Source organism: Tenrec ecaudatus, chromosome 15 (genome assembly GCF_050624435.1).
Source record: "Tenrec ecaudatus isolate mTenEca1 chromosome 15, mTenEca1.hap1, whole genome shotgun sequence".
In the NCBI taxonomy this organism is placed as follows: Eukaryota; Metazoa; Chordata; class Mammalia; order Afrosoricida; family Tenrecidae; genus Tenrec; species Tenrec ecaudatus.
In genome coordinates, this window is record NC_134544.1 from 62781170 (window position 1) to 62788504 (window position 7335).

Below are 7335 nucleotides of genomic sequence, written 5' to 3' on the forward strand. Positions count from 1 at the left end.
TTATAAATGTTATTTGTTGAAATTCAAACGACAGAGATGTTTTAACTTGGAATGCGAAGGATTTAATTCTGCTTTTGCCTGGGTGTGTTTTCTCCCCAGATGATTATGAAGTGTAACCTCCTTTTTCAAGTCCATGTCCAAATACAGCAGCCAAAAGCACTGGTTTGTGTAAAAATGAAAGCACAACCACAGGTTTATAGTGATAAATCAGGGATCCACTGTCATTGAACCAAACTTAAGACCAATATTTCAAAATCGAATAGTGACATTCTTCTCTCACTGCACACGCTCAAATAATATTTTTTTCCATACTGTCTTTTTTCCTAAGTAAACTTGATTTTTGACTGTGGATGTTGATCAGCCACAGTAGTTTCATCGGCACATTGGCCTTTTACAATCTTGGAAACTTAGATGTTTCATGACAGCACAAAACTATGCTTCCAATGGAACAATACAGTTGTATCATATAATAGTTGTTTCCAAGGTTATATCATCAAATAAATATTAAGGAAATAAATATTTATGTCCTGATTTAGTCACCAATATCACAAAACATTCACAAAAGTACTCACCAGTATCAGAATACTATCTTCTCATTTCTTAACATTCTTAATAGTGAGTTATCTGTCTGCATTTCATTTCTAAATCACTTCTTAGTCCTCCTAAATTTTATGTGAAGGGACAGTTGGTAGAAAAAAGCCCAAGTTGTCTGCTCCTGGGTGCTTGGAGGCCTGATGATGGGATCTGCCTTAGCAAATCCTCTGGTCCTACCACAGAGGATCAGCAGTCTCCATTAGCTTTCTCCGCCCAGGTCCCTGCATGGACAAAGGCACAAACCGCCTTGGATGCTGGGAATAAGACAATGGCCACACATGTCAGGAAGTAATCTGTAAACCACTCTGGGCAAGATATTTACTCCAAACTTCCTTGTTCCTCACTAGGAAAATGAGATCTGATCATTAAAGGCTTGTGGCCATGAGAAACCACACACACACACACACACACACACACACACACACACACACACACGAAACCTTTAAAATCAAAACAAACCAGTTTTATTGACTTATAATTCAATGGTTTAAACATACAAAAAACAGTTAATCAATTATTTTGTAGCAACTCTTTTCCCAATAATTATAAATTCTTTCTGAGTCAAAGGAAGCTTTCCTTCTGCTATTTTAAGCTTTTGATTAATCAGAATCTCCCTCTGTTTTCAGGTATTAGGAGGAGGGTGTTGCATGAAACCCAGCCTTAGAAGAATTTCTACCTTTTACCTAGAACAGACTTCTATAATTGGGGCAGAGCAATTGGGTGATACCACCCTGTCCCACCAAGAACAAATCTATTCTATTATCATGATTGATCAGAACCTTTGTTCACACAGGAGACCCTTAAAGAGTCATGTACTACAGCTAATAATAATTGACATTGATTAATTTGTTACACGAGTTTATCCATTTATTGATTCAGCAATCCACGAACTGAGCATCTGTTTTGTTCTAGGCACTTTAGAGAGTATAAGGCTATTGAAAACCATATGTATCTGTCAATACCCACAACTTAAACTAAGAAAAAAGAACCACCATTTCATAAGGGGACCTCAAAAATTTCATGGAAAAATAGTGTTATAAGATAGAATTTTCAAAAAATAAAAAGTATTATAAAAAAAGATAGAATTTTTGCACACAAATTTTAAATTCCTCTTATATTGTTCTAATATTGAATACAGAAAATTCCTAAAATGGCAATAACATATGTATTTTACAGGTAAGAATATTCATAAAGGATAAGCAACTTTCCAAGATGGATCATTCAATTATTAGTTCAAATCAGCCTAGAAGAAGTAAGAAAACATTTTTACCACTGTCAAACAAAAAGAAATGTGAAGGAGTGACAAGAATGGAAGGACAGTCAAGAGTCTAAACCACCCACCTGGTCTCGTCTTCACACCTCACTCTCACTGCCAGCCAGTCCTCCCGTCAGCTCGAGCTGTCCAGCACATCCGACGCTATGGCCACCGCAGCAAGTTCCCACTTGAACCACGGCATCAGGCAGAGGTGCATGGTCCTACCCTAAGGCAAAAGAGCCAAAGCCATTTACATCCCAGTCAATGGCACTGAAAACAGCCTCCACTGAAAAACCCGAACCCAGGACTGTGAGTCTAAATGTGTGGAAGAGTTGCAGCGAGTAGAATTTTGATGGCTCCAACAGTGACTTGTTTCTTATCCCTGTTGTTATGATCTGCGATCCTTTCCACAGGCCACCCCAAAGCGATCGAGTATTTCAGGACAACTGGAAGCCTGTAGAGACCAACCAATTCAAGGCACACCTGCAAATGGATTATTGACATGGTGATCAGCCATCATCCCTGGTTTCAAGTGGAGCAGGAACACACAACTTCATCGAGACAGACAGGCACCCTTTTGCAGTGGCCTTCCAGTAGCTCTCTTGGATGCCAAAGTCTGTATGACTGCCATGTGGGGGCAGATGAAGCCAACAGCAGGCACAACGTAGAGACTAATTACCGGACTAATGGGCATCAAGATTGGAGGGATGAATGCTGAGGTCATGGCTGCCCAACAGGAGGGCCACATAGGACCCTGTGAAGGAACAGACATGAGACATGGTTTCTGGGTGGCAAGCCTCATGCTGCAGTGTGTATGTGGCTACGTAGGAGCGATAGCAACCTTCGATCCTAAACATATTCCAGGTGCTGGCTGGCTTTTGTACTAATTTCAACACCAAGGCCATGTGAGAACAGAAGGGTCTGAAGTTCCCCGAAACATCCATTGAGAGACTAAGCAAGCAGCACCAGTACCACATCTGCACTTAGGATCCCAAAAGTTGCCTGAACAATGACCATCACCTAACTGAATTACAAATAGCCTTGAACATCAACGATTTTTATGCTGGTGTGTCCAACAAAGGTGCTAGCATCTACATTCCAAGAGAAGAGCTACTTTGCAGCCTGACGCCCCTCTTCAATGGTATCCCTGTACTCGGTGACAGAATACACAGAATACTCATTGAGTCCAGCAATGAACTCTTCCAGGATAAAAATTAAGTGGACTAGACCACTGGCCTGAAAACCCCTCCCACTTCTTCATTCCATGCCCACTTTCCCTGCTCTCCTGCTAGTTCCCATGAACTATAAGTCAAAAGGCAGAACATCAAGTTTTCTTCAATTTCCTCATGTCCAACAAAAAGACTTGTCATTTGTGGTTCCAAATTAGAGGCATCAAGGTCTTAATCTTGTCACACCACCTTCCCTTTTAAAATTTCTCTCACTGAAGTTTTCTCAAAGCCTGAGGAATGGGACTTTGGGGCCAGGGAGTGGCACCCCAGCAGACTCGACTGGAAAGCATTCATAAAGGTCAACAGACAGACCTGGGACCACTTGAGGGCTTTTCGGTTTTGCTGTTGGTTCCTCTTTTTCTATTTATTTATTTAGTTAGTTAGTTTTGGTGTAGTAGCTGTCATTCATTTATTTTCTCTCTTTTTTCTTTCTGCTTTGTTTCTGCACATATTATTGCCTATGTGTGTCTATCTGGACAAGATAGGTGGAATAAACAATCTGGAGGAGAGAACAATGGGACTGACAGTTCCATGGGGGGCACAGGAGAGGGACAGATGTGGGGGGAAAGGAGGGGAGTGCCCATAAATCCAGGGAAAAAGGAAGAATAAGCCATCTAAAATTGATGGCAAGGAGGGTATAGGATGCTTGGGGGGGTGGGGGAGAGGGGCACTTGATCAAGGGCAATGTAGCTCAGAGGAATTACCAAAGGCCAAACATGATGGTGGGATTGGAGATAAGTAAAAGGAAATAGAGGAAAGAACTGGGAGACATAGGACAGTAATAGAGGTCCAAATACAGGCATGTATATATGTAAATACAGTTATATACAATGACAGGGGAATAGAGCTATGTGCATATTTTTATTTATAAAGTATTATGGTAGCAGATGGACATTGGGCCTCCACTCAAGTACTCCCTCAATGCAAGAACATTTTTTTTCTACTAATATAGCACTCTGTGATGTTCACCTTCCCTGACACAATTGCTGAAGACAAAATGGGTACATAAGCAAATGTGGTGAAGAAAGCTGATGGTGCCCAGCTATCAAAAGATGTAGTGTCTGGTGTCTTAAAGGCTTGAAGATAAACAAGCACCATCTAGCCAAGAAGCAACAAAGCCCACATGGAAGAAGAACACCAGCTTGTGTGATCATGAGGTGTTGAAGGGATCAGGTATCAGGCATCAAAGAACAAAAAATCATATCATTGTGAATGAGGGGGAGATCAGAGTGGAGACCAAAAGCCCATCATTAGTCAATTGGACACCCCCATGTCAGAATGGCCACAGGAAAAGAAGAGTCAATCAGGGTGCTCTGTAGCACTGATGAAACATACAACCTTCCTCTTATTCTTTAAGGCTCCCCCACCCTACTATCATGATCCCAATTCTATCTTACTAATCTGACTAGACCAGAACATGTATACTGGTATAGATAAGAGCTTGAAACACAGGGATTCCTGAACAGATAAACCCCTCAGGACCAATAAGGGGAGTAGTGATACTAGGAAGGTAAGGGGGCGGGGTGGAGTGGTAAGGGAGAACCGATTACAATGATGAATGAATGTTTGGCCCCCATCCCAAGGGGATGAACAGCAGAAAAGTGGGTGAAATGAAACAACAGTTGGTGTAAGACACGAAAAAAAAGAAGAATGTATAAATTATTTAGGGGCCATGGGGGAGGGAGAAACGGGGGGGGGGAATTAGGAGCTGATGCCAAGGGCTCAAGTAGAAAGCAAATGTTTTGAAAAAGGTGATGACAGCCTATGTAAAGATGTGTCTGACAAAAAATGGATATGTGTATGGATTGTGATAAGAGCTGTAAGAGCCCGCATTTAAAAAAAATTTTTTTTTTCAAGAAAAAGCCTGAGGAATAGTTGGGTAGATGGGAACCATAAATCGTGCTTCCATTTAGGCAGGTAACTTTGTCCAATAGGTATAGCCACCGCAACAGAGAGCCTATGTGTTTGTGAAGGGAAGAAGTATCTGGAGGGATTAATTAAATCCTTAATTAAATCTGTGATTAAGTAAGGATTTTGTTCTTTGGATGGGAAATTCCATTCCTTAAAAAGAATAAAACCAAGTGTACATTAAAAGTGGGGCTTATGAGAGGGAGAGGAGGGTCTGAGAGAGGAAAAGCTGGCTCCGGGTAAAGTGCCCTGGCTAAAGATTGAACCCAGGAAAAGTGGTTACATCTCTAAATTAAAGAAATACATTGAAAAGATTTGTGCACAGAGAACCAGGGGCCAGTGTTTATAAGATCCAAAGGTGTATGTCTTGCTCCATTTAAGGGGGAGGGGAAATCACCTCAGCACATACTAGACTGCTACGAAGGTAGTGACTGTGTCCCTAACTCTTGTCTCCAGTAATAGGAGGAAGGAGTCTGGTTAAGTAGCAGCATACGAGGCAGGGGCCTAAAGGACATTAGGCTAAAGGATGGAGATTGAACAATGTATATTTCTAGCACTGCTGAATTTTCATTAAGATATCATTACTCAGAATTTTTACTAGAAACCATCTAATGCACACTTCTACTTTGAGAGTTTTTAATGATCATTATGCCCATTAATTTATTTACCTTAATTTCCTATCATCACTCCTACATGATTAATTTTGTACAGTCTTAATGCTTCATCTTCCACTGGCTTATATGTCCAATATCATGGCCGGTGACCACCAATTTTCTTCTTTAATAATTCTTCAGTAAGGTTCAAAGATTATATTAAACGATTCAAACAGTCTTTGCAAGAAAGAATACTGAATGATAAGAGGAAAAAGAAAATAGAAATGAAAAAGAGGGTGCTTTTGGATGAAATTGAGTAGATTTTAGTTTGTATTCTGAGATTCTGCTGTGAGCAAGTTTTTACAATCCAACACTATGCCTGGTCACATTCAGACATAATATATTAAAGCGGTGGCATCCTAGACCTTTGTCAACCTTCTTGCAAAAACCGATCCTTGCTCCTGTTTGCATAAGAGCTGTTGATTCAGTCCCCATTTCTATACATGGCAGGAGAAGTTGCAAGTCTTTCCTAGGTGTGATGGTTAGGGTTTAAGTCAACTTGGCTGGGCCAGGATTCTCCCATGATCTGATCTAACACAGTGTGGTCAGCTCCATGAAGAGATCTATGAAGCAGTCAATCAGTTTGGGAGTAACAGGGAAGAGCACTACTTCATTGATTCACCAGCCTGTGGTCTTCTTGCTTCATATTCCTGCTTCCTGTTGGTCAGCCCCCAATGCTACATGCGTCAAGAGAGGGCTCTAGCTTACATCTGATTCAGACTTGAACCTGACTAGACGTACCCACTTCTACACTTTGAGAACCATTTCTTGTTACAAATGTATGTTTTATATACATGTACATACCAGTATCACTGACTTTGCTTCTCTAGAGAATCCAATCTAACACACTAGAAAGGCAGAAAATATTTTAATATTTCTTTTGAAGTTTTGAATTTAGCTAGGTATGGTTGGAGGATGGTTCTAAAAGATATAGTCTCTTTCAAAAATAGCTGCAATACACAGCAATTTCTATGACTTCATACTTGACCAGCCCAGGTAAAACATCAATTTTTGAGTGACGAATGAGGGAGAGTGATGTTGAAATTTAGACTCCTTACGAGCCTGGGTCAGTGGGCTTGCCACCTGCAGGACGAAAGGAGACCTGAGCAGCACGACCTCAAGTGGATGTGTGGTTCCTGCGACAGAGCAAGCAGTTTCCCCTTCTCCCTGTTTCAATTTCCCTTTGTTCTTTGCAGGAAAAGGTTACTAGGGGAAGTTCAAGGTCTTCAGCCTCTCTATTCTTCAGTTCTTGTCCCACTCACCAGAAAGATTTCAGGGGAGAAACAATATTCCGACCATGGTCAGAGAAAACGATTGAACAGAGAGTTTATTGTAGGGAATGCTTTGGGAAAGAATTCCAAAGGGCCGTTAGCTAGGTTAAAAGGTCTGTGGGGGAATGTTGAGCCAGACCTTTTTTTCGGTTAATCGTACCTCCCACCATTGGCTGGCTTTCTGGCAGGTCTTCGGCTATTCGTTGGTTCACTGTAGTACACCTTTTCTTTCTAGGTGTGGGTGTATCTGCACACTTGTACCCAGACTTCACACCCAGACCCCAAACCCAAGAGTCTATGCAGTCATTGTGGGGGTGGTGTGAATATCCCAAGTCTTTCTCCACCCAGCCTTTTTATGCTCTCTGGTTTCTTCCATTGAGAAGGAAGCCTGTCTTATCTGCCCTTCACTTTCCTTTGTGCTGGAG

General features: G+C 41.3%; 1 pseudogene; it reads left to right on the plus strand.

Annotated features, from left to right (window-relative positions):
• The first annotated feature begins 2013 nt into the window (after positions 1 to 2013).
• Positions 2014 to 3067, plus strand: LOC142427483 (glutamine synthetase pseudogene; annotated as a pseudogene).
• Positions 3068 to 7335: the final 4268 nt, after the last annotated feature.